This window comes from Pteronotus mesoamericanus, unplaced genomic scaffold (genome assembly GCF_021234165.1).
Source record: "Pteronotus mesoamericanus isolate MK-2021 breed Mesoamerican mustached bat unplaced genomic scaffold, CSHL_Meso_final contig_116, whole genome shotgun sequence".
NCBI classification, from domain to species: Eukaryota; Metazoa; Chordata; class Mammalia; order Chiroptera; family Mormoopidae; genus Pteronotus; species Pteronotus mesoamericanus.
The window spans coordinates 40,677,861-40,705,205 of record NW_026555027.1 but is presented as its reverse complement, the minus strand read 5'-3'; positions in this window follow the sequence as shown (position 1 = coordinate 40,705,205).

Genomic DNA, 27,345 nt, shown 5'->3' with positions numbered 1-27,345 from the left:
TAGACATTTTTAGTCCCAAGAGGTTTTTTTGTAGGAGTACAAGTAACTAAAGAATAGCCATAGAGGCGATTATGACTTTTCCTTCCATTAAAAAGACAAAGAACAACAAAATCCTCTTAATGTGATCGTATTAAAATGTTCTAAATTACAGAAGAGAAAAAAAATCACCTATAATTCAATTCCTTAATTCAACTTCTATAAATATCTTTATATATTTCTTTTCATCATTTCATTATTTTTTTTCCTGGTTGAAATAATAATGTCTATAAAGATGCAAACAAGCAATTCACAGAAGAAATGTAAGTAGGCAATAAACATGCTTCACTGATAATCAGGAAAATTGAAATTAAAACAATGAGGCACCATTTATTGGCAAAAATTCAAAAGACTGAAAATATTTACTTTTGGATTCAGGCAATGAATATTCCACTCATTGGCGTATATAATGGAAAAAGGTGGTAAGGGGACAATTTGGCAGTGTCTTTTAAAATTATATTTTGAAGTATCATCCTACAGAAATATTTACATAAGTGCAAAAAGATGTGTATGCAACAATGCTCATTGAATCATTGTTTGCTGAGTTAAAAAAGAGAAAGCATCCAAATCTGTATCAGTAGAAAAATGGTTAAATAAATTACAACATTTTCATACTGGTGAATTCAATAGTTGTTTAAAATATGATGCAATATTAATAATAGCAATGTCAGTTATAGAAAAGATTTTCCTTACATATCATTAAGTAATAAATGCATGTCATAGAAAAATAGATTTAATATAATCTCATTATGAAAAAAATGACACATGGAAATATGTAGAAGGTGAGACTAGAGATGCACCATGGTATTACCAATGATTCCATCTGGAAACACGAATAAGGTTAGAGAGAGTCATAAAGAAAGATGATTGCTTTTTTGAGTTTTTTTAATCTTAATAATGAGAGTGTATACATATATTTGAATTTTTATAATGCAATTATATACTTATATTTGTTGTATAATTTTTTAAATGTAAGAACAAAACATTATAATATTCATATAATTTTAGATATCATCGGTACATTCATTACTATGTCCAAGCATTTTCTCTGCCTTTAATAACCTATATTTTAATAATGTATTATATTCCATCCAGCAAAATGCCACTTTACATAGGAATTCCTCTATTGCTCAACCTTTACATTGCTATCCCCTTTTCACTATAGATAATATTGCAATATGTCTTTTTTAGAGATAGGATTTTTAATTTTCTTTATTTTGAAATAAATTTCTATAGATTAGAGCTCCAAGATGGAACTGCTTAGTGGAAGGTTGAGAATACCATTGAGTTAAAGAATCCTGTTGAAAGCCAGAGTAAGTCCCTATGGCTCTTGACCCTCCTGCCAAGATCTCTCATTGCCAGAGATATTCACAAATAGCAAGGACTCTCTTTTATTTGGGCATTTCCCCCTTTGTAGTATTGTGTAAGTGACTTTGATCTTAAATTGTAAGCACTTAATGTTTCCACCATTTCTAATTTTGTGGCTGAGCCCAACTCCCACACAGTAAAGTGAAGCAAGGTGGCAAGAAGGAGGCTTGTTTTTTATCTTAAGGTGCCACACAAAATTGCAGACATCAATAACTACTTGCTATTCCAGAAATTATTCTCCAGTTGGTGAGGACATGCTGCAGAACATCTTTTCCCAGAAAGCAATGCAGTTGCTCAGCAAGAACAGCTTTTTGTGGAAGAAAAACCTGATAAAGATTGAGTCTCCCCAGGAGAGCTGTACTTTGTTTTTGGAACAAGGCATATCTTGAATATGTGAACTTGATCTTGATAAAAACCAATTGCATTCATACTGCCCAAGACAAACATTTTCACCTGTTGTTTTTGTCATTGTAGTTGTTGTTTTCCTCTTGGTGGTGGTTGTTACTTTTTTCTGAATACCTGATCCTGCAGTTTTCTTTACTCAAATTTACTTAGGAATTCTTCCACTGCTACTTAGCCACCTCTACTCTCTTGCTTTGGGAGCTCAGCCACTATTCAGGAACAATACCCCGTTCTTCCTTGACACCCTGGAGAAAACCCCAGGGAAGTTTAGAGTAAATGCTTTAACTAAGTCACTAGCAAAATAATACAAATAGAATTAGAAAGAGTACAGATCCACAAATAGATAACAATTACATTTAGGCCATTCCTTGAAAATGAAAATGGCTTTTGAGGCTGCCTAGATGAACAAGTGCAAGTAAGTGAAGCTGCATGATCTCCAGAGCTTTGTCATAAAAAGCTATCTGGTTTTCCCCATGCCCCCCCCCAGCCCCCACCTTGATGAGCACACTTGGAACTTGGCCACCATGCTGTGAGGAAGCACACCATTTTGGAGAGACCATGTGTGGGTGTTCTAGCCTACACGTTAGCTTCACTAAGGTCTTAGTCAATAGCCACCATCAACTACCACAGATGTGAGCAAACAAGCCTCCTCATTGGACCTCAACTGTGTGTAGCGTTGCCTTCCACCTCCCATGAGAGGGAACATTTGACAATCTTTGGAGACATGTTTGGTTGCTACACCTAGGGAGAGAGTGCTACTGGCATCTAGTGGGTAGAGGCCAGGAATACTGCTAAATATCCTATAATTCATAGTCCCCGCAACAAAGGATATTCAACCTAAAACGTTCATAGTACTGCAGTTGAGAAACCCTGCTTCAGACAGCTCCAGCCTCAACTCTTGAGCTTTGCCAGCTGATTTCAAGTGGAGCAGAGACAAGTTGTCCCTGCCAAACCCTGCCCAAATCACACTTTCATGAGGCAATTTTGTTTTGCAGAAATAAATAATCGAAATACCATGGAATAAGTGGAAGAACTGAGTCATATCTTCAGGTCTTTGTGACTCAGAAGCTCAAGCTTCTTCCAGTGTTGCCTTGAAGGGACACAACAACAAAGAAAGAATAACAAAGCACTTTTAGCCAAAGGTGGCTGGGCACCTTTGAGACCTGGGCACAGAACAAGGAAAGGTAACTATTATCAAAAAGAGAGCAAAGGAGTATTGCTCATTGGGTAACTATCCTCCATGTTCCTGATCTCAAACTCGACATCACTCCTCTCCTCTCTGGAAAACCTGAGAGGAGAACTCTGTTTCCTCTTCACAAATTCCTTGTGAATATGCTCTTGAAGGGTTGTTTCTATCTGATGGCCCCAAATACTCCTCTACTAACTTCTAACATCTGAGAGACCCTAAAGAGGCCCAACCTTCCCCTGGTAAATTGTGAAAAGATTGTTTTCACAGCTACCTTCTCCCTAGAAAGAACTGATCAGTCATGATCTTTTCTCAAACCATATCACACCTAACTTTGTTCATAAACATTCTTTATATAATTACCTAGTTTCCTACATACCTCGTCACCTCAAAGCAGGACAGCATCCCAGTAATTCCACTTCTGACATCTGTGCTAAGAAAATAATCTGAAATTTAGACAAAGATTTATGACTAAAACTGTTCACTGCAAGATTATCTGTAAGAGTTAAAAACTGGAGGTAAACCTTTGACCAAAAGGTAATGAAAATATGACATAAATCTACAGCAGAATATCGTGCAACCATAAACAAACTGTTCTTTTCCAAGTCTTCTAATCTTTCTTGGCTTACCTTCCCTATGCAATTGATTTACTGCCACAGCTACAATGACCACTCCTGATTCTCAAGACTAGATCTTGTTCCCAAGTTCAGGGCCACATATTTAACTGTTCACTGGACACCTCTGCCCTCATGGTGTTTAATGTGTTTAAAGCCCATTATCTTACTTCAAAATTTCCTGTTCTACATTCTTTATCAAAGTGACTGACCACGCCTTCTACCTAGATTCCAAACAAGAAACATGGGTAACATCTGCGATTAATCCATCTCTTTCACGCATATCCCATATCCAATTACAACTAGATTATTTCATTCTATTAAATCTCTCCTAAATTTACATTGAATCAGTCTCACCTCTCTAACCCAATTGCCACTACTTTACCCTAAGTCACCATTACCTCTTACTTGAATTCTAACTAGATCCCTTTGCTCTTTTCTAACCTATTCTTATGCTACAGCCAGAGTAATCCTTCTAAACCACAAACGTGATCAGTATCCTTTTGCTTAAAACCCTTTATAACTCACCATTGTTACAGGATAAATATTAAACTTTCTCCTAGTTTGTTTTTTCTTTTTTCTTTCTGGGTTTTGAAAGGCCATTCATAACCAGGTCCCTGCTTATCTCTCCAGCCTCATCTCAGGCCTCTTTAAGTCTATAAATCCCTTTGTACTTTATACCCCAGCCAGCTACCTCATTTGCAGTTTTGTAAATGTACCGCATTAGCACTTTTGGACTTGGTACACATACTCTTAACCTCTAACTAGATCACCCTTCATCTCATGCCTAATCCCAGCTGTTACTAATTTAGCACCAAGCTCTTTTACCATGGGGTCTTCTCATATGTTGCTCCTTGTTCTTTGAAATCTTCTTCAACACAAATAGACACACACACACACACACACACACACACACACACACACACACATACTATATCAGCATGGTGTGGCTATAAAAAGTACCTCTCATCTCCTAGTGTGGGAAACAAAATTGATTGTTAAGGCTTTCACACCAGGGCCACCATTTCCACAGTCTGCTCCAAGTCAATAGCGAGCACCTTCCTGGGAGACATGAGACCCTGCTGACAGATGACTTAGGCCCAAGGACTCCTCATCAGCCTTGCCAAACTGTCTTAGAATCATGCTACACCTGAGACCCTTCTCCCTCTCCTGTCTTGTTTTAAGAAGTCAGGTGTGCTTCATGGTCTGATGATTGTCCTAGCCTCCTCACAACCCTCCCTTTTATCCCTTATAGGCACCTCCCCAATAAATATCTTGCATGTCCGATCTCGTCTTGGCACCTACTTCTCAGAGGACTGATGCAAGTTGTACTGAGAAAGGTTCAAGAAAACAGGTGGGACCTGGGTCTGGTTAACTCACTACCTGATGGGTGTAGAGGACAATGTCCTTCTGGGTAGGCGAGGTGTGCATTGTCATAGCAAAAAGTGATGGCTCACCTGATAAATATTTCTAAAATGTTCTAAAAGTAGATTGGACCTTGTCTGGGGGAAGAGGAAGAGAAGGTGAGCTTTTACACTGGTGAGCTTTATTTTAGAGTGATCAGACAAGAATAGAGTGGAGTCCAAGTGTAACTGACATTGGGGCCCCTTCTCAGTTTCCCAAGAAACTAATCCTCTGTTCTTTAGCCTGGGGCAGGTAAATGGATGGCTGTTGTGATGGGAAGGGTGCTGGAGGAGACCCATGATTCAGGTTACAGATAGCACTCAATCTGTCTGTTTTCAACTTTATTCACAATTCGCTGTGCCCGGACTTCATGTTCAGGGTCGCTCTCTGCTGGCACCTTGGTTACAGCTTTGTTCTCTTGCTGAATTAGTTACTGTTCCTCCATTTGCTATCTATCTTCTCAGAATGTATCATCTCTTATCTGTTTTTGTCTTCTCTCTTGATCCATTTTTACTTGCAGTTCTATGCCTTAAAAAAAAATCCTTTCACTGATATTTTAGAAAAGTTTCCATAAGGAGAGGAGAGAAATGTCTCAATTCAGTCACACTCATATTTTTCTCTCTGGTTTAAATGCTACTTTCATCATACATGAAAATTGGCATATAATTGGCAATATTTGGAGGCACTCTAATCTATTCTACTGTGCTATCTCATTATGTAACAGTGCCAGACTTCTAATTAGCCTAACTTTAAAACATATTTTCATATCTGGCAGTATAATTCCTAATTGTAATTCTTTTTAAAAATATTTTAAAATTTTCTTGGCTGTTCTCACAGTTTTTTAGATTAATTTTAAAATCAATTTGTATCAAATTTAAAAATCAATTTTAGAAAATTCACTTGCTTCTATTAGTGTTTCTATATTCAAGAACTTTATATGAGTTCATTTATTCAGTAAAGTTTTATACTTTCATATCAATACTGATTACTTCTTAAATACATTCTTAGCTATTTTATTTTGAAAAGAAAGTTTTAAAATTACTTTTCTAATATGTTTTGCTGATACAATGAGAAACTACTGATTTTTTTAAAAACTCATTTTATATTTTGAAACTACAGATTGCCAATTTTTTCTAATAGGCTTCCTCCTGTGTCACCTGGTTTTCTAGTCACATCATCTGCAAATAAGGACAATGCTTGTCTGGCATCCAATAATCGTTTTTATTAATTTTTGCATCATTACCCTAGTACCATTTGAAATATAATATTAAATAATGATGGTAATAATGGACATTATTTTATTACTGATTTCCATAAGAATGTTTCTGGTATTTAATTAAGGATTAATTTGTCAGTTTCAAAATATTTCTATCACTTTAAGAAAATAACATGATTAATGAACGCTTTTAGCAAATCCTCCCACCGCTATCCAACCAGCTTTGACTTTCCACTCTCCCATGTCCAATCATCACAAAGACTTCATAATTCTGCCTCCAGAAGATTCTTAAATTGGTCATGGTTTTTCTCTTCTGTCACTGCCTTGCTCTCTGTTGCCATCCCTTCTTTCCTATTACTAAATGAGCTTTTACCTATCTGCCTCCACTGCCGAGGCCCTCCAATTCATTCTCATACTGCTGCTCAAATGAACTTTCTGAAATGTGAAACTCATTGTGTCACCTATTTCACTCCCAATCCCTGGACTTATAGTCTTTCAATGGCTCTCTGTTGCTCTCAGGAAAAAATTCAAACCCCTTAATATGACTTAAAGGAACAGAGTGATCTTGCTCTGCTTCCCTCTCCAGCTTCTTCGCTTGCCACCCGAAGAGTTTACCTCAACACTCCAGCCAATATTCAATATTTGCCCATATTATTTCTTCTGCCCAACACAGTTTTCCTTCTTTGCTGTCTAACCCTGTTCGTCCTTCAGCAAACCTTCCTAGATACACCAGGCTAGAAGAAGTACTCTTGATATATGGCCCTTTTAGCACATGTACTTCCTTAGCAGATAGCCCTCTTCACTTGTACTACAATTACCTGATTGCTGCTCTGTCTTCCTCACTGTAAGGTAAACTACCTGAAAGTAGGGAAAGTACCCATCTTTTGCATTATTTTATGTTCAGTGCCTGGTAGAGCACCTGGAATTAGTGTTCAAAAACTATTTGTTAAATAAATTTATGTTCATTGAAGGAACATATGTTGGATAGATCATTGTATATTTTTCCTTTGAACTGATGTTATTAATATATTTTTTTAATGTTACATCACCCTATGTATAAAATAAAACCTAATTGGCTTTGGTATAATTGTCTCCTAACACACTGCTAAGTTTAATTACCTATTATTTAATTGGTATTTTTTTACACCTGTCTATACTTTTCACATATTTTTGGTGGGAGTTGTTTGTTTTGTTTATATCTTTGCCAGATTTTAATACTATAGTTGTAAATATAAATTAGTTTTATTATTATTGTTCTAGATTTTAAACTCCATGAGAACTGTCATTCAATATTGTAGCCCATAATCTAATTAAGCAGGCACCTAATAAGTATTTATTAAATGAATAAATGAATTGGAAAGTTTTTCTTATTTTTTCTGTGAATTACAGTTGAGTATATAAATTGAGAATCAGTTGTTCCTTGAAAATTAAAATAACTAATATTCAACAAACACTAACTTAGAAACTTTTCATGGGTCAGGAAAGAATTGGAGGAAACGGAATTTGATGAGTTCTGGTTTTTGGTCTGTTCACATTTTTTACTTTCTCTTATTCAATTTGTATATGTTTTCTATCCAGAAAATCATCCATTTAGCCAAATTTGTAGATTGTATTCCTCTATCATAAACTATATTTTCTTTGAAAAATACTAAAAACACATCAAAGTGAAATTCATCAAGAATCCATATAGGTATAGCTGATCTAGATATAGATACTTCATCCAATCTCAGCCCCCAGAAATAATCACATTTGTTGGTAATTCATTAATGATTACATACATTTTCTTATCTACTCAAACACTCATACACATGTTAACAATCTTTTACCTTGTGGCTTCCTGAGAAAAGTTTCCCTACATCAAAGCTATAAAAATATTCCTTCATATTTTGTTCTAATACTCTGGGTTTTTCTAAATATTTACATATTTAATTACTTTATAATTCATTTTTATATAGTATAAAGTAGGGCTCTAACCTGACTACTTTTTGCCAATTACCCAATGCCATTTATTGACTAAATCCCTTTTTTATTTGGCTGGAAGTAAATGGTACTTTTATCACTTTGGTAGCTTTGCAATCACTTGTTTCATTGCATTAGTTAATAGTGTATTATTGTAATGTTGGCAGTCTAAACATGAGAAAACTCTCTCTCTTAGAACTATATTAATGGAGATTGTCCTTAGAATGATGTCACTTGGTTTCTGCTTTAATCCTCTGGGGCCAGATCGCCTGGATTTGAATCAGTGGTGAGCTGGAGCCAACTCCAACAAGCTCCAAGAGAAAATTGCGTGCATCTCCTTCCAGCTCCGCTCACAGTGTCAGTTTGTTAGTAGCTTAAAGTTGATCCTGATACGGAGGGGGCTGGGAGGTGGGAGGACAGCTCTTGGTCAATCATCACCAAGCATTTAGCCGTACACCACTAGTTTGAATTCTTGGCCTGTTGTTTATTAGATAGCACTGGGCAATTTCCTCATTTTCCTCATCTGAAAATAAGGATAACAACAGTGATTCTCTCAGACTTTGTTATAAAGAGTAAAGAAGTTATAACATGTAAGTCATGTAAAATAGTGTCAGATGCATTACAACCCTTAGGACTTTTTTTCTAACTTACAATTTTTTATTGTATCCTCATTGTACTCTTCTTTCTGGTCTCCTTAGCCATGTTCTTTCTACCTTCCATTGAATTCTTATTTCAGTAATTTTTAAAATTTAATAATGGTCTTTTAAGACTATTAATTATTCTCTGAATTCATTTCTGACATTCCTTACATAGTTTTTTTTACTGATTGTCATTTTATTTTACAAAGCCTTGGAGTCATAGGGTTTTGTTTCTTTTTTACATTATTATATTTTTTGATGTATAATTGACATACAATATTCTATTAGTTTCAGATGTGTATCATAGTGATACAGTATTTATGTACATTATAATAGGATTCCCACAATAAGCCTAGTTTCATCTGTCACCATACAAAATTATTACAATATTATGAGTTGCAGATTTTTTTCAGAGTGATATATATACACAGGGTTATATATTAGCGATATGAGGGACTAAAAGAAAATTGACCAACTATGTCCTACATCTCTACTGGTGCCACTCAATAGTGCTGGCCATTTTAACCAATTTTGTTTTAATACCTGTAGCAACAATCTCTAAATAAGATCACTGACCTTCTATTTCATGAATCACATACTTTAGATACCATCTTCTGACTTCTCATTTCAATAAACAGCGATTTAACACATTTTTATTACTATCCCTTCCCTCTCCCTCGTTTCTCATCAGAATTATACCACTATTTTCAGTTTCCATTCACAGCAATATTCTCAAACCACCACTTCTTTTCTAATAACAACATGCACTGCTTGTAACTACTCTCTTTGTATGATAACATTATCATCCGCCATTCCTTGCCCTTCCCAACTCTCTATCATAGTATGTGTTTTGACACATTCTAAGCTGTTTATTTTTTTTTTCCCAGAGACTTTTGTTCTCCAGTTTGGGCTGTTGTCTCAGCAGCAGGTAAAACCACAGTTTCCCTCAGTGTTCCTTGAACTCCCATTTTAGTTCATGCCCTCATTTTAACACAGTATGTCCTCATAAAAAATAAATCCTAAGAAAGACAGTATCTGAGTCCTTGCATATTTTAAAATATATTTCTCATGTCCTCACACTTGTTGATAATATGACAGGGAAGAGAAGTTTAGTTTGAAAATCACTTTTCCTCCGATACTTGAAGGCTTTTGCTCCACCGTCTTGTAATACCCAGCATTTCTGAGAAACATGATTTCAATTGCTTTCCCATTCTCTTGTAAATTTCCTTTTCTTTGGAAGTTTTAGGAACTACTCTTTATGCTTGATTTTATAATATTTCACATGTCAAACTTCAATCTTTTATTTTTCCATCTTGTACAACACTTGAACATTTTCCCCTTAGTTCTAGAAAATTATAACTTTATAATAGTAACATTTTACATTTATAGTTTAATAACTTGCTTTCTAGTTCTTCTCTGGCCTCTCTTTTTGGATGACCTAGTAACTGGTTATTAGACTCCTAGAACTTATTAGAGGGTCTATGTCTCTTTATCCTTTTTAACATATTTTTTTTATGCTTGTCTTTTTATTCCATGTTCTGTGTTAAGTCTTTCAAATCTTACATTTTTTTAAATGTAGAAATCATATATTTAATTTTCAAGTGTTTTATCTTGTGTGAATTTGCCTTTCCCATAGAAGACAGTACTAGCTTTATGCATGCAGTACAGTCTTGAATTTCCCTGAGATTAATAACTGGAGTTTTCTTTTTGAAGTTCTCCTCCCTAATTTATTTCTGTTTTCTCTAGAGAAAGTTTTTCCATTTCATTCTCTTGGTTTTTTTTTTTTTTTTTTTTTCCATGCTGCAAGCTTTCCTCAAATCTCTGGTGATTCTTGTGCTTTCATTTATATTTAAAAACCTATTAATGCAATTTGAATTTCATCACTGATAGAAGATTACTTGAATATTTTATAATTGAAAGATTCTTTCTGTTGATGTACTTTTGTTCTGTTGGATTAAACTCTTCTTACTAAATTACTATTTGAAACCATGGATATCAATCAAGGGCTGTGACCTGTACAACTTTTGCCCTTAGAGATAAATTAAGATGCAATTTGTGGCTTATGTGATCAATTTTTATAAATATTTCATGGATATTATAACATACACATATATTCAGCTTTAATAGTAATATATTAACAATATTTAAATCTTATCTAATTTTTGTCACCTTGATACATCCATGACTGATTTTTCACTAAATTCCCCCTCCACAAACATGCTAACAATGTTTCTGTTTATTAAACATATATTCCATTTTTTATGGACATAGAATGAACATAAAATATTTTTCATATTTGTTGCAGTTTTAAAAATATAAAAACAATGCTTTTTAGTCCATTTAAGTAAAATAGAATAAATACATAAAGCTGAATTCTCTTTGATCCTCAGCCAAGCTCATTCTCCCTTCTCTGTCTTCAAATACAAGAGTGAATGTGTTGTATATTCCTCCAGTCCATGTATCTATGTATTTACCACATAAAAATGAAAATATGCATAAATAGGTAAACTGTATATACTGTTTCTTTGTATTTTTATTTGTTTTTAGCATGTTTTATTTATTTATTTATTATTTTTAAAACTTTTATTGCCTTTATTGTGGTGACATTGGTTAATAAAATTCTATAGATTTCAAGTGTTCAATTTTATAGTACACCGTCTGTGTATTGCGTTGTGTGTTCACCACCTTCCATCACCATTTATCCCTCCACACCCTCTTCTATCTCCCCCTGACCCTTTTCCCTCCAGGAATCACCATATTGTTGTCTGTGTGTATTTATCTAAATTATAATATACTTATTTTAATTTCTACAACTTTTAAAAAAAATTTTTTTAAATTAAACATTTAATTAAAATTTTAAGTGTGCCACTTAGAAATATTAAATATCTAAGTTTTGTTTTGTTTTTATCAAATCTACAAGTCTGTCTTCTAATTAGTTTATTTCATGTGCATTTATTTTTATTACATATACATTTGTGCTTATTTCTACCACACTATTTTGTTTTCAATGTACCACATTTTTTCTTTCCTATATTTACTGAATAAGCTGTTTTATTTCCTTTTATCCCCAAATGTGTGTCTGCCTTAAAATCTGTAAGTAGTTCCTTCAGTAATGTCTATGAGTGACAAAGTTCCTTAGTTTTTGAAAAAAAATCCATCCTTTTCTTCTTAAGTCCATGATTGGTTTACTTGTTGCTCCTTGAAAAAGAATGTGTCTTTTCTGATTTTCTCTGTATCTCTGATGTTCTGCAATTTCACCACAATGAGCCTAGTTGAAGATTTGGGTTTTTATTTTTTTGCTTTTTTAAAATAAAAATTTTAATTGAGATATAATTGACCTATAACATTGTATTAGTTTTAGCTGTACAACATAGATTTCATATATGTATATTTTGTGAAATTATCACAGCAAATTGAGTTAACATCCATAATTATAAATAGTTACCTTGTTTTCTTTACATGAGAACTTCTATGATGTACTCTCTTAGCATCTTTCAAATACACAATACAGTATTAACTACTGTCATAATGCTGTATATTATATCCTCAGGACTCATAAGTGGAAGTTTGTACCTTGACCCCCTTTATCCATTATTTTGGCCTGGTATTGACTGTGTCTTTTCAATATTAGGACTCATAACATTCTTTTCAGTATCTCTATGAATATTGCCTGTCCCCCATTTTCTTTTTCTACAACTCTTATTATAAGTAAAACCACTTAGTCTTATCCACCATGATTTTCAACTCTATTTTGGTATTATCTGCCTCTTATATTCTCTTTCCAATGAGTACACTCTAACTTTGTGCCTGGTTTCCACAAACAGAAATCTCTAATTTTGATATAATCCATTAATTACTTTTAATTAATTGCTTAAAAACCCAATGGCTTGTTCTTTTGAATTTTATTTAGATAAATTTTAGAACTACTTCCCTACTTCTATGTTGAAATAATTTTTTTCTTTTATCTTCTATTAATGTGATAGTTTTACATTTTATATTTAGATTTTTGATTGATCTGGCCTTATTTTTTGTGTATGATGTTAAGAAGGTATGTTTACCACTTCGTTTTTGATTTATTGCTATTTGGTTTTTCAATATCTTAGACCTATTTTAACAAGTTGTAGTTTCTTAGAAATTATTCATTTGCATAACTGAAACTTTATATTCTTTTAATAACATTTTCTCTTTTCTCTTTGCCCTGGTAACCAACATTCTTTTTGACTATTTTAGATACCTCATGTAAGTGGAATTATATGGTATTTGTTTTCCTGAGACTAGCTTATTTAACCTAGCATAATGTCCCTAGTTTCATCTATCTTGTCACAAATGAAAGGATTTCCTTCTTTTTAAAGACTGAATAATATTCCATTTTGTGTGTGTGTATAACATGTTCTTTATCCACTCATTTGTCAATGAATATTTTAGTTGTGTCCATATCTTGGATATTGTGAATAATGCTACAATGAACGTAAGAATACAGGTATCTCTCAAGATCCTGATTTCAATTTTTTTTTAGTATAGTCGGAAGTGAAGTTGCTGGATCTATGGCAGTTTTATTTTTAATTTCTAGAGCGAGCTCCATAATGTGTTTCATGGTGGCCATACCATTTTACATCCCCACCAACAGTGCACAAGCAATCCAATTTCCCCACCAATCCACATCCTCACCAACACTTTTTATCTTTTGTTTTTTTCATAGTAGCCATCCTAAAAGTTATAAGGCTAGATATCTGAGGTTTTGATTTGTATTTCCCCATTAATTAGTGACCTTGAACTCCTCATTAAAATAAAAAATAATTTATAGTATATTTCCTCAAAACCATCTGTTTGAGATTTTCAACTTGGTAAGTATGAAGTTGTATATAATTATTTTTATAATTTTAATTACCTTTTTACCCTTTTTATATATCTTTTCCACTTATAATTCCTGTATATTTTCTTTCTTTTAAATTAGATCTGTGAAAGAATTGTCTTTTTATTGTTCTCTGTTTTTTCTTTCCAAAGGTCTGGCTCTTTAAGTTGATTTATCAGTTTTACTCTCTTTCAATTTCAAAATTTTTCTATAATTATGGTTTATAATCCTGTTTTATAATTCATTTACTTTTTGTTAAATGTCTTTTTTAAATTTTATATTGGGTACGTTTTTGGTTTTTCTTAACTTATGGGTAGAATATTTGGCTCAATAATTTATTTTTTCTTAACTCTGAAAGTATTTAGAGGTATGGATTACCTCTGCGTAAAATTTTAGTTGTGTCTAATAATTTTTTAATGTATTAAATTCTTATTTCCATTATTGTGAACAGTCTTCATTTGAATAAGATGAATATTTAGCAATGTGTCTGGATTTCCCACTCCTGAAAGATCCCACTAGGGATTTATATATCATAAAATTTATGAATAACTAATCAATGACAGAAACTAAGATGAAAAAGAATTATTTATTGGAAACTTTGAGAAATTACTTTATGATTATGAATAGGCAAATAAAAGTAAATGAAAACTCACTCTCACACATGACTTGGCTGATGAAGTTTGCAAATTTTAGAGGTAAAAAAAGAATCTTCCCAGAGTAAAGGCAGCAAATTGCTAGATGGTGCCAGTAGTTTCTTTCTCCTGCTGGAGCTGCATGTTTGAACTTCCCATTGGAAGCCGGAGCTCTTCGGTTGGGGAACCAGCACTTCGGTGGACTTTAGGTTAAGACGGACCTCTTGTGGAAAGGCAAAGTTGAGAAGAAGAAAAACGAACTTCTATGCTTATGTGCATACTAACATAAAAAATTGTCTTCATTGGGTTCAGGGTCATTTCTGTGGGGGGCTGGTGGAGATACATATTTATTTTTTTTCCTTCCTAACCATGAGGCCTAGATTTAAAGTAATGGGGACAGTGATAATCATTTCACAACATATATATCCATCAAATCATCATGTGGTATACTTTAAATATGTACAATTTTATTTGTCAGTTGTATCTTAATAAGGCTGGGGGGAAAATAAAAATAAAATAAAGCAGTAGGTACATAATAGAGGGCATTTCAACTTTTGGGAGCTGACACATGCTACATGGGACTTAGTAGAGGTTAAGGAAAGAGCCACAAAGTAAACAACAATAACTACTATTCATGGGTATTTTTATTGCACTGAGCAATATTCTATTACCTCCTAAGTGCTGCCTTAGACGATGAATTATAGCAATACTCAAATTTGCTAACGATTTTAAGTTTACCTTTGTCATACTTCTTTTAAAAACTTATTTAACGTTCATATAGCACTTACTAAGCACCAGACACTAGGCTAAGTATTTTATTAAACAAGTCATGTAATCTTTATGATGGCATTATTGTTTTACCCACTTTAAAACTGAGAAAATAGGCAGAGCAAGATCAAGTCATTTGCCCAAGTTTACAAACCAGTAAATGGTGTAGACAAAATTCTACCCCAGGCAGTCTGTTTAGAGAGGACCCGCCTTTAGTCGGTGCGCTATGCTACATGTTAATTTTTCTCACAGTAACCCTTTTGTTAAATGCTACGGGCAGGTATTATTTATGATTTGAGGATATGAAAGAATAGCATGGGTAAGCACTTTAAGGAAAAAAAAAACAGGAAGAGGAAGCTACATTAGCATGGACAAAGTAAGAGAAATGCCTAAGGACATGATGGCAAGTTTCCTACCATCCTTACCTAAGGTAGGGGGCTTTCTTTTTTAGCTTTTCCCTTTTCCCTAGTTGCAGTAAATCTTCACCTGTGTCCTATAGACAAGATTTGCTTCCCTTCCCCAAGAAGCTGAAGGCTTTTGTTCTCTAGATATGGAGAACCCAAACTGCCTGTGCCTGGCTCACAGAGGAGGCCAGCCACCCCCTCTCCAGGCCTGTGCTGTCCGCAGCGCGTGTCTCGGGCCTGCCACTCAGTCTTTCTTGTTAGCACCCCTTGGAGGCACGGGAGGAGACCTTGTGAGCAGGTACAAAACCCTCCTCTTGAGTCTGTAGTCGCCATGGTTTTATTTCTTCTCACACAAGCCCACATTTGGCCTTCAGAAAAATGTTAAAACTTTTAGCTGAATTCTTGTCTGCTTAAATGATACCTGGTGTCTCTCCCTGCTGTGCTCTGCAAAGGACAACCAGTTCTCATGTCCCGACTCTTTGGAGGGACCATCTTCTTAGATTCCCAGCTACTGGCTGACCTGAAAGGTGAATTGCCTGACAAGTTCAAGGAATGTTATGCTTTTATGGTATTTAGCTTTTTGTTGTTGTTGCTGGGGTGAGGCCAACACGGCAGTTTCCTGCCTCCCAAGCCAAAGCAGAACATTTTCCTACTATTACTTGTAGTTTTTCTATTTTAATATTTTCTTACTGTTTTTTAAATTATACCATCATTGATATTTGCATTTTTTTCCTTTTTGGTTTAACTTTTTAATAAACACGTACTTTGTTTTATTCTTTTAGTGCATCAGTCCTTAATAGAGGTATACCACCCTTAGAAAGTCCACTTCAAAAATTTATTGGGGTAATTTCACTTGTTCCAATGACTCAAAGTGACTATTATACTTTAGTAGGTAGATAACAAATACTAGATGCTAGCCATCCTGCAATGTGAAGGAGAGCCCCATTTATTGAAGAATTTTTCTCATGCCCACATGATTTAAACATCCCTCTAAATGGTCATGTAAGTAAAAACTACAGCGATTTTACAATTTTAAAGAGACACAATTTTAAAAATAATTTTAGTAAATATTGAATTATTTGGTATACAGCTAGTTTGTTTTGTAGACACAATTTTTAAAATAGTTTTAGTAAATACTGAATTATCTAGTATACAGCTACTTAGTTTTGTTTAGAACCTGACAAAATGCTGGTCACTATTTTGTGAATAACTTTTTCAGGGGCAATGTTGCTTATAAAGTTTGAGTTACCAATGCGCAGTACCTCTATTAATCTATCTTCCTAACTTTGGCACTCAGTGTTATCAGTTACCTTGGTTCACCATGATTCAATCCCAGAATCCTCTGGGTAAAATTCAAGACAAAGAGAAGACAGGTAACAGAGACCTATAATAATTTCCATTTCCTATGAATATAGAAAGGATAAAGAGATGGAAACGAGAGATAAAGACAAATTTGGCACTTTACCAGGCCTCACTGGTTTATTCATCACAAACCCATTTTTTAAATGTAGCTTGTTACTGAAAATAAAGCTCCATTCAAAGTGGCTGAAAAAAAATTCACATACTCTGGGGAGCCAGATGGTCTTTTATTCATAAAATTCTATCACTTCAGGATATTATAGTTTTAAACAAATAGAGGCCATAAAGTATTCTACATTTCAACCTTAAAGGAGATATTTTTAAAATGTCAGGATGTAAGCTATCATGCACCATAGTCAATGAATATGGATAAGTTGGTTTGACTTTAAACTTCCAGAAAAGGACATTGGTTGTTTTTCTAGTTTAAAGTATTTCTTTCCCTGTGTAGCAAGGTAAAGGACAGATGACTGAAATGGGCTGACTACAATTAAGAACTAAAAGTGGAAAGGTGACAGATGGGTTTACTATCTTCAGGAATTTAACATATTCTAGACATTTGTGCATGACCTTTGACATGGTAATATTCAAGAGTTCTCAGATTTATAGGAAGTTTTGTTTTTTTTTGTTGAGATATGAAGGAACTATCTCTAAAAGAAAAAAGGTAGAGTGAAACAATGTTAAGAAAGTAGGAAAAAAAGGGAGGAACAGGAGAAGATAGCCAAGAGGAAGGAGAGGAAGGGGGGAGAGAGGGAAGAAAAGAAGGAAGGGAGGAAGGAATAGAGCTAGTATACAATATGTCTGAATACAATATCTAGTGATTGAAATGGCTTGAATGGAAACAGTAGAAATTGAACTGTATGATAGAATGCCTGACAGTTATAACTTGCAACCATCAAGTAGTGAAAATCTTAGTTCCAAGTGCCTTGAATTTTAAATTTTAATATATAGAAATTTATAGTAATAGACAAATTTTCATGTCTAAGTTTATTATGAGTAAATTGTGTCTTTTGTGGTTTTATTCTGTGAAAAGACTCAAGGCTTGTCTCAGAGAATGCTGGAGTGTTTTTTATTAGATCTAAAATAAAAAGGCAGAATATGGAGGCCACTGGATGGAGATTCTTAGGAAGAAATAAGGAAGGAGAGAGGCAGATAATTTCCTTCTTAGAGTGTTCTCTCTACTTCTGGCCCTCCAACATTAATTTTACCTTGCCAACAGATTTTCCATATCGTGGAAATCCAATTATTGACCAATGAAATATGGGCGATATAACATCTCTTTAGCTCATAACTCTTCAGCTTGAGAAACATTGTACTCGAAGAACTGGAATCAGAGAACTGTACCTTAGAAATCTTATCTATCTGGATCTGATATAGATTTTGAGATACTAGACATTGAGCCTGAGCCTAACGCCATAATAAAATGAGACTTTTGAGAGACCATCAAAGGGGGGTAACTATATTTTTGCATGTGGAGAAAATAGAAATAATTTATGACAATAATGCAGGCTATAATAAAGATGAGGGTAAATTCTTTAGCATCCCTCCTATGGAGAGGTAGAGAGTACAAAGTATCTTTAGTTACTTCTCTTGAGTCTGCCCTGGGCTGTGACTGCTCCAGTTGTAGGCACTTTCCTCTACCTTCTTTTAAATTTTTATTTTTTAAGTCTGGACCCACCACGCAAAATACAGTATGTGATTACCCTGAGGGGACCAAGGTTTGAGGAAACCCATGCCAGTAGCCCTGTGGAGAGGCTGTGTCAGAGGAAAAGGAGATGCCTGGCCAACCACTGGTAATTTCAGTTCCCTGCCTATAGAAACATGACATAATCTTTGAAACATGTTGATTAAAGCCATTAATTTTGGGGAGTAGTTTGTTATGCGGTAATAGGTCATTGAAACACTAGGCAAAAACACATTTTTGCTCCTATATTCTGCCTTCTTCCTGCCTGGAATATGGACACAAGACTTAAAGATCAACAGAACATTTGAGATTGTGAGAAAAAATAAAATAAAATAAAATAATAAATGCTTACATATTACAGACATCAGAGTGGAAAGACAGAAAGAGCTTGGATCCTTGCTGACATTATGGAGCCATCCATACCAGCCCGCTGACAGGCTCTTCTGGATGCAATAAAGCCTTATGTTTTTAAGCCAATGTTATTTTGGCATTGTATTACTTGCCACTGAATACACCCAGAGCTGATATAACTATCAATAAATATTTGTGTATTGACTGACTGAATCAGTTTCACAAAAGCCCTTGCTCTCCAGACTCATCTTTTCTAAAAGGTTGCCTTCAACAACAGTTTCTTTGAGATTTACAGATACTACCTAAAAAATACTTTCATGGTTGGTAATTTTCTCAGAGATGCTCAGTCTCCACTCATCTAGTTTTTCTAGCCTTTATTGGATAAGTGAGTTTTTTCCTAAACATCCCTTTGAATCTTTAGTCCCAGGAGTATGACTCTAAGGTGTTGGGTTATTTTACATTAAAATGTTTCCTATCTTTGTCTCAGTTTTAAGTTAGAATTAGATCCCTCTGAATAAGGGGTTTTTTAGCAAAGTCAGAAGTTCTTGTTACCCTTACTCTCTGGCTTTTAAGGTCTATTTAGTGTAGTTTTTCTCAGCAAAGCATGAAAAAGAATCATAAAGAACAAAATAAGTACTCTATATGTGACCATCTCTCCTAGTTTTCAGAGACTGATGTCTGTGACAGAGTAATTATGGAAAAAAGTCTGCATTACACTATCATGGTGGGAACATTTGCTATCAGAACTATCTGGTAATGGCAAAATCTGCTGATATCTATGCCTTTTGGAAAAGGGGAATTGGGCGGGGAAGGAGGGGAAACTACATTTCTTCAAATTTTCCAGGACTAGGGGGAGAAAAAGCATTGAATAGGACACTTTGAAGATAATTATCTTTTTTCATTAGCATAGACTGAATTTTTGAGAGACGATCTATGAAGTAACAGTTGGCAAAAAGCACAATAATTTGCAGATATTACACATGAACTCTGTAAAATTCTGCCTTTTGGAAGAAAGTCTTTCATATATGAAAAGCCAGGCAAAAATGTACTTAATATATAAGAATTTACTAATCGAGTCCTCCTTTTATTTTATTGTGTTGAAAGGCTTTACTTAGCTACATTATTCATCAAGTAAGTGATTTTTTAATGGAGCGTCAGTTTCAGTAAACAGGCCTCAACAGTAGTCTTTCAGTGGAGCAAGAACATCTTTGTGTCAGCCCCATTTGAAATCATTAAAGTACACAATTACAGGAATCCAAAAGTAACAAAACACTCTACAGAAACTCAAAGGAAAAGCACCGCCAAAATTAACTGCTGCTTTTGAACACTTCCTTCACGTAACAGGCAGTCAAGGGAAAGAAAGCTAGATTTTGTCTGTTCATCGAAGTCTCCAGCCTTCAAACATCACTTAAAAAATTAAGAATTTTAAAAGAAAGAAAAAAACCAGGTATTGAGTAACTATTAAGTGTATTTTCTGTTATAAGTGTTAAAATTAGAAAAATAAATGAAATGATCTTTGATCTTAAGAGCTACCAATTTAGTAACAATTGCAAGTGCAGTTTGCTCTTGCTTTCTCTGGGTAAGATCAACAACAGCAAACTACTATCTACAGTTTTACTGTTCTATGATCCTATCAAATCTCTAATCAGGAACAAAGAAAATGATCACTTCCTGGAATGAAAATTTTCAAACCTTCAAATCATAGCCCAGTACCAGCCTCTCCCATCTCCAAAGGATCTTGAAAGGTCAGGTTTCCTAGCACATGGGAAAAGGGAGAAGATTGGCTCATCTCCTCCTGAGCCATTCCTCAGCAGTTGCTTCTGTGGGCTGTACGTGTGGCTTAGAAGGGGGATGGGTGAGCCAAGGTGCTTGTATGAGAGGGGAAGGATGGAAAAACAGTCCAGGTGGATTTTGGAATTCTGGGCCTGGCTCAAGAACCCCAGATGTGCTGGGCAAGTCGAATTTGGCCCTCTGTGAAACCTGTCCGCAGTGTTTGCTGCACTTTGTCTCCTCTGCCCCTTTATTCTACCTGTAGTTCTGCTCTTCGGGGTATAATTTTTGCCCAGAATAACCACCCCAAAATGCAGACATACACACATGATTCTCAAGGACTTAATAATTTTCAGAAATAATAGTTTTTCCTAAATTCAACAAAATCTGCAGATATTGTCCTGCCCCAAGGGGAGAGATCAGTATATATTATTATGCCAAGTTGGGCAGATAACTAAAAGAAAAAAGGAATGAGACACATTGCAGACTCCTGATAAACAACAGAACTATTTTGAGGGCCATTCTTAGTTACACATGAACAGAAGCTTTCAAAGGAAACATTTTGTTTCACTGGGGCCAGCCCTCCCCCTTCAAACTCTGAAAGTATGAAAGGGACATTAACAGCAATTGTTTTCTCTGCCCAGAGCCCTTCAGGGTTGGAGGGGACAGGGGTGCGCCTATGCAAGTCACCTGACTACATTAGTACTTTCTACTGTGAGTCATGGAGCAGATGGAGCTCAAATACCCAGAAAATGGTTGAATATGAAGGGTGAGAAGATGGAGCTTCCATTTGTAATCCCATCAGAATCTGTTAGTAGCACTCATTTCCCGGCCTGAAGGGAGAAAGTCAGCTGTAGTCTGCTACCTTTACCAAAAGGATCCACAAAATATAAAGTAGTGGGATAATTTATACAAGGCTTTTGAAGAGTTCATTTACAGGAATGTCCTAAAATTAACACAAGTCCCAGGGAGTCCACCAATAGCTTAAGTGAACAAATAAGATTCCTTACAGCAGCAATACATTGTGCAAGATGTGTGGTTATTGCAATCCTCACAATTAAATGTTTCTTCCTAAGAATATCACAGAGAGCATATTCTTCTTCCTTTGGATATGGAAAAAAGTCAAAACTGTGATCATGATAATGAGAAACAAGATGAATAGTTTTTAAATTATATAAAACATTTGCCACAATTATCTACTCCTTAACTGTCTCTTCACTCATTGTACTTTCATGGTTTCCAGAATGTTAATATTTGTTATCTTCCTCCTCTTTATTTTTTTACAATGAGCAATAAGCAACACTGCCCTGGAATATTCAAAAGTTATTTTTTTGTCGATAAGCATTTCTCATCAAATGTCATTATGACCTGTAAATTATTTCAATTTTAACCACAACTAATGTCAGCTTTGAGGCTTATAATTTTGACTTCAAAACAGAAAATTATTGAATATCATCTAGGTAAAGCAAGGTATATAGAGTTGCTAATAGCAAACATGAAATATTATTCCTCAGGTGGAAATTAAAATGTGTCTCCTGGGCAAGTGTCATTTTGGACAATTTTGGTGTTATTTTGTACCAAAATAAGTAAAAGAAATTAGTTTCTTTACTGAAGAAAATATCAAAGCTTTTTATGTGGTAATGTGCATTATGAATCTTTGAGAATAAAACATAGTAGACAGCCTTTCTCAAACTTACTTGATTAAAAAACCTTTATTTTCTGAGAAATCGTGGCTGATTTTGCCATTCCAATGTGCTCCATGGACCAGCAGCACAGGACTCACCTACTGCATTAGAAAGGCTGAGCCTCAGACACCAACCAGGCCTACTGAGCCAGCATCTGCAAGATCCCTGAGGTGATACTTTGAATATTCAAATTAGAGAAGACTTGGGTTAAAGGATACTTCTGAGTCCAAGGTGACACACAAGTAGATTTAAATAAGCATATTGCACAACTCTCTTTCTGCAATGTAAGTGAAGAGGATCAGAATATGCTACCCCAAATATGGCACTTTGGCATAAGGATTATTTTGAGCTGAAGGCAACTGAGAATCAGCAGACGCAGGAAGGGTTGTCTGCCCTATCCTCACCTGCCTAAAAGCAGGGCACAAACTTCCCTTTGAGGAAGATGCCCACCTCCCACACCAGGGAGAGAAGATGTACTCGTATCATCTAAGATGGGGAGTCAACAAGATGAATTTGCATAAATAGGTTTTAACTAAAATAGCCTTTATCTTTCATTAGTCCCTCCCAAATATTTTTTAGTCACTTCCCCACAATATTTTGCTCCTTGAAGCCCAAACCCTTTTTCCTTTGTTAAAAGGGTACATCAGCCTGGATTTTAACTGCTCCTTTGAGTTTTACACCTTTTCTGTGAACTCCTATGCATGTAAATAATAAAACTTGTGTGCTTTTATTTCCATTAATCTGTCTTTTGTTAGTTTAAACTAGTAGGCTCCTTACTCACTGAACCTAAAGGGAGAGAGGACAAGATTCTCCTCCCCAACATAAGCTTCATGAGAGTAGTAATCGTTTTGCCCACAGATGCAGCCCAAGCACCCAAAACCGTGTCTGTGGAACATCGCAGGTGTTCAGTAACTCTCTGTGGACATGATGACTTATTATCCCATCCAGTGCTTTGATTAATTATCCCTTATATGCTCTTTAATTGTAATGAAACATTATCTAGATCTGAGGCCTCATAGGGTGGTTCATGGGCCTGCAGAGAAGAAATACTCGTCTTCCCAGGAGGCATCTCTACAGAGTAAGTCCCAGCCTCGCAGGGAGACTACGTTCATTGCATGTATTATGAAGTACTTTTTTTAAACAACTCTGGTAAAATAACTAATAAGTATATATTCTATAGGTCATAGAAGTGAGATTTCCTGCCAGTGTTTTGTCATTATGATATTTAAATTGACTGTTTCAGCAACTTTGCTCTGGATCCTCCAGGATCAATTTCCCTTCACTCCATGAGGTTGTCTTTCTGCAATGGTTTCTTTGGTGTGTGATCTTCACTCTGGGCCTCCTTCTTCCTCACTTTTTATATTCTCAGTCACATTCCTGTAGATTGCAAACTTTAAACTGCTGCATGGCTTCTAGCACTAATGTGATTTGCAATTAAACTCCCCATGATCTTTATAAATTGAGATAACAAATTTAGCTCCTATTAAGAGTAATTAGGGAACATATTTGAAGTGGAATTATAAAATATAGACACATGTTCTGATTCAATAACATGGAGCTTTCATATCTGAAAATATAAAAAAAGCATAATTTAAAATAAATGTGTGGTTAATGGAATCGAGGGCATCTTTATATGATGGAAACTATGGTATAGTTTACACAGCGTCTGCAGACGTACTGAAGAATCCCTTTTCCTTTACCAGCACCACAAAAGAGTGTCCTTGTAATATTCACAGAGACTGAAACTTGGCCACTAATAACTCAAGAAACCCAGTCCTTCACCTCTGGCCTTGCATTCCCTTCCAGTGTCTGTCTTCTCTAGTTAATCCCTCCATACTCTATGCTCCAACCTACTTTTTGACATTCCTCAGAAGCATTTCATTACTGTAGACCTTTGCTCAAACCTCTGGAATAATCTGCTCACTCTTCCCTCTGTTCATTTCTCTGCTTGTATTCTTATAAAGTGAATTCAAGTAAAGTATAAACTCTTCAGAGCATAGCTCCACTACGAGCTCTAGGAAGACTTCTCTAACTTCCCAGGCTATACTAGGTGTTTGTCTTCCCTCCAGACAAATCTCTTAATGCCTGTCGGGGAATGTGCTGGATCCCTCTCTCACTACCTCTACTCAATTAGGTCTTGCTAGATTATGAGCTTCTCAGGGATGGGTATCAGGTTTTTCATCCACGTATTTCTAGTACCTATCATCACAGACTCATTCATTTGTCCATGAACATTTTAAGGAATTCAGAAATGAAAGACTAGTGAATTAATAATTTGCCCTGAAAGGATATAAGCAAGGCAATTCTTCTACAACAGGTATATTGAACCTCAGTTGAGTATGTCATTCCTTTCTTTATTCAGTCTACAAATGCCTTATATAACATTATTATGTTATAACAGTGACCACAGTGTATCAAGCATCCACCATGAAGCAAGAAAGTGAGATACTTTGATACAGAGAGACAGATTCCTTTCTCTGAGGTTATTCTGGCTTTCTCAAATTAAAATAATAATAATAACAATAACTTACTTAATAGTTTGTGTCTTTCAAGGAATTGGTTCATTTCATCTAAGATGTTGAATTTATGAGCTTAAGCATTCTTACTCAAGCAGATGTTTGTATACCCATGTTTATAGCAGCTTTATTCACAATAGTCAAAAGTGAAATAGACAGAAAATAATAAATATTGTGTGATTCTACTGAGGTACCTAATAGATACAGAAAGTAGAATGGTAGTTGCCAGGGCCTGGGGGGAGGTGGGAATGTGGGCAGTTCTTGTTTTATGGATAAAGGGTTTTAGTTCGGGAAGAAGAAAAAGTTCTGGAGATGGATGGTGGTGATGATTGTGCAGTGATGTGACTACATATAATGCCGCAGAACTGCACACGTATAAAAGGTTAAAGTGGTAAACTGTGTGTTATATTTCACCACAATAAAAAATCCTCATGGATTAAAGTACAAAATACAACAAACAAACAAAAAAACTGGAAGAAACATAAAATATTTTAAAATTTGAAGCACAAAAGACTGTAGATAAAATTTTTAAATAGTAGAAAAGGAATAAGATACATAACATATAAAGCATTTCTTCCAACAATCAGAGAAAGCAAATAAACCAAATTTGGACAAATGATCTGAACAGACATTCAGAGCACATCTCTCAAAACAGAACATATCCAAAAGTAATTCCACGTAGATTATGTATTAGACACCACAAACTACCTATAAAATATTAGCAGGAAAAAGACCATATTTTGGAAATGTTGCTACACAGGATACCAAATCCAGGAGCTATAAAGAAAAACATCAACAGATTTGACTATCCAAAAATTTTAAACTTATATTACAAAGGCATCATAAAGTAAAAGGCCCATCAAAAAGACTTTTGATTTATTAATATTAACACAGTTATTTACATATAGGAAGTGTTTCATAATAGTAGTTAAGGAATTATACTTAAGATTTACCTGAACTTTACCTTCCAAAAACAGCTTAGGAGCATTTTTAAACCAAAGGCATCAATAATGGGACATTCAGTAGCACATCTAATTTTTTCTTTTACACTTAAACTTATAAAACTTGCTTTTTGAATAGAAAGATGTTAAATTGAGAAAAACATAAAAACTATAAGGCATGCCTCAGTATTTTTCATATTGACTTGATCATTTTAATGCATATATTATCTTAAGCCAGCCACTAATAAAATGATCCAAATTCAAAAAGAGAATAAGATGATGACAGAAGATTAATATACAAATAATATAAGAATATCTACCATTTAATAAAAGGAAAACAAATAAGTCAAATAGAAAATAAGGAAGTATTTAAATAATCAATCTACAGAAGAAATACAAATGATTAACAAACATGAAGAAAATTAACTTGACAGAAAATCAGAGAAATGCATTAAAATATTAATGGAATTAATTTTCACCTACAGATTAGAAGAAAATTTAAAAGATAAACAATGTCCAGAGTTGACAAGTTTCTCATTACTGTATAAGAAATATAAAGTGGTACAGAACTTTTGAAGGGCAATGATAAGCTTAATCAATATTTAAAATTTGCACATCTTATGACCTAATAATTATTTCTAGTCATTTATTTGATTTATGTAAAAAGGTGCTTACTACAATATTATTATAATAATAAACTATGGAAAAAACAAACATAATTATCACTAGAGAAATTCTTAAATTATCAGTTCATACTGTGAAATAGTATGTATCAGTTTAAAATAATAATTAAATATATATGTACTTTCATGGAAATATCATAGATATGTTGGTGTAAAAAACTACTGAAATAATAGTTACAGTATATGATGCCATTTCTGTAACGAATTACAAACAAGCCATACTTGGTTTTGTTCTGGGTGGTGATAAAGGGAGGCTTTCTCTCCATCATGACTTTCCCCCCATGAATGTATTCATATATTGTATGTACATTTTATTTTTAGAATAGAGGGAATGCAAACACTTTTATGTTTTTAGAAGTACATTTTTTTAAAATAGGGAAACGAAGATTCAGAGGCTCTGAAATTCAGGGATTCTGAAAGCTCATAATATGGACTTCGGAACCAGGAAAGCCCTAAATGAAGGCTCCGGTTAAACTCTGCATTTGGGGGCCTGGCCCCCGCCTTTCCTCCCCTCAGAAGAGGAGAGGTTCCCAGGGTTTCTGTGGAAGCCTGACTTCTGTTTTCCGTTCCGTTGTCCCTCTCTCCCTGATTGTCCCCAAGCACTGGACCAAGAAGGAGATTGGCCTGGGAGGGGATTACTTCGAGGCGATGAAAACCTCTCACAATCCTTCCTGACCCAAATTCCTGAGCATCCTCCATCAAGCTCTGCTTCCTTAGCACTGGAGCCCAGGGCTCTTCACATGGCGGCCCCCGCCCCCGCACCAGCCACACCACACAGCGGGAGAGCCCAGCAGCCCAGCACCAACACGCGCCATTCTGACCACGTATGAAAAGCAGGGGGTCACTGAATACCCCCAAGGAGACTCAGTTGTCTGCGTGG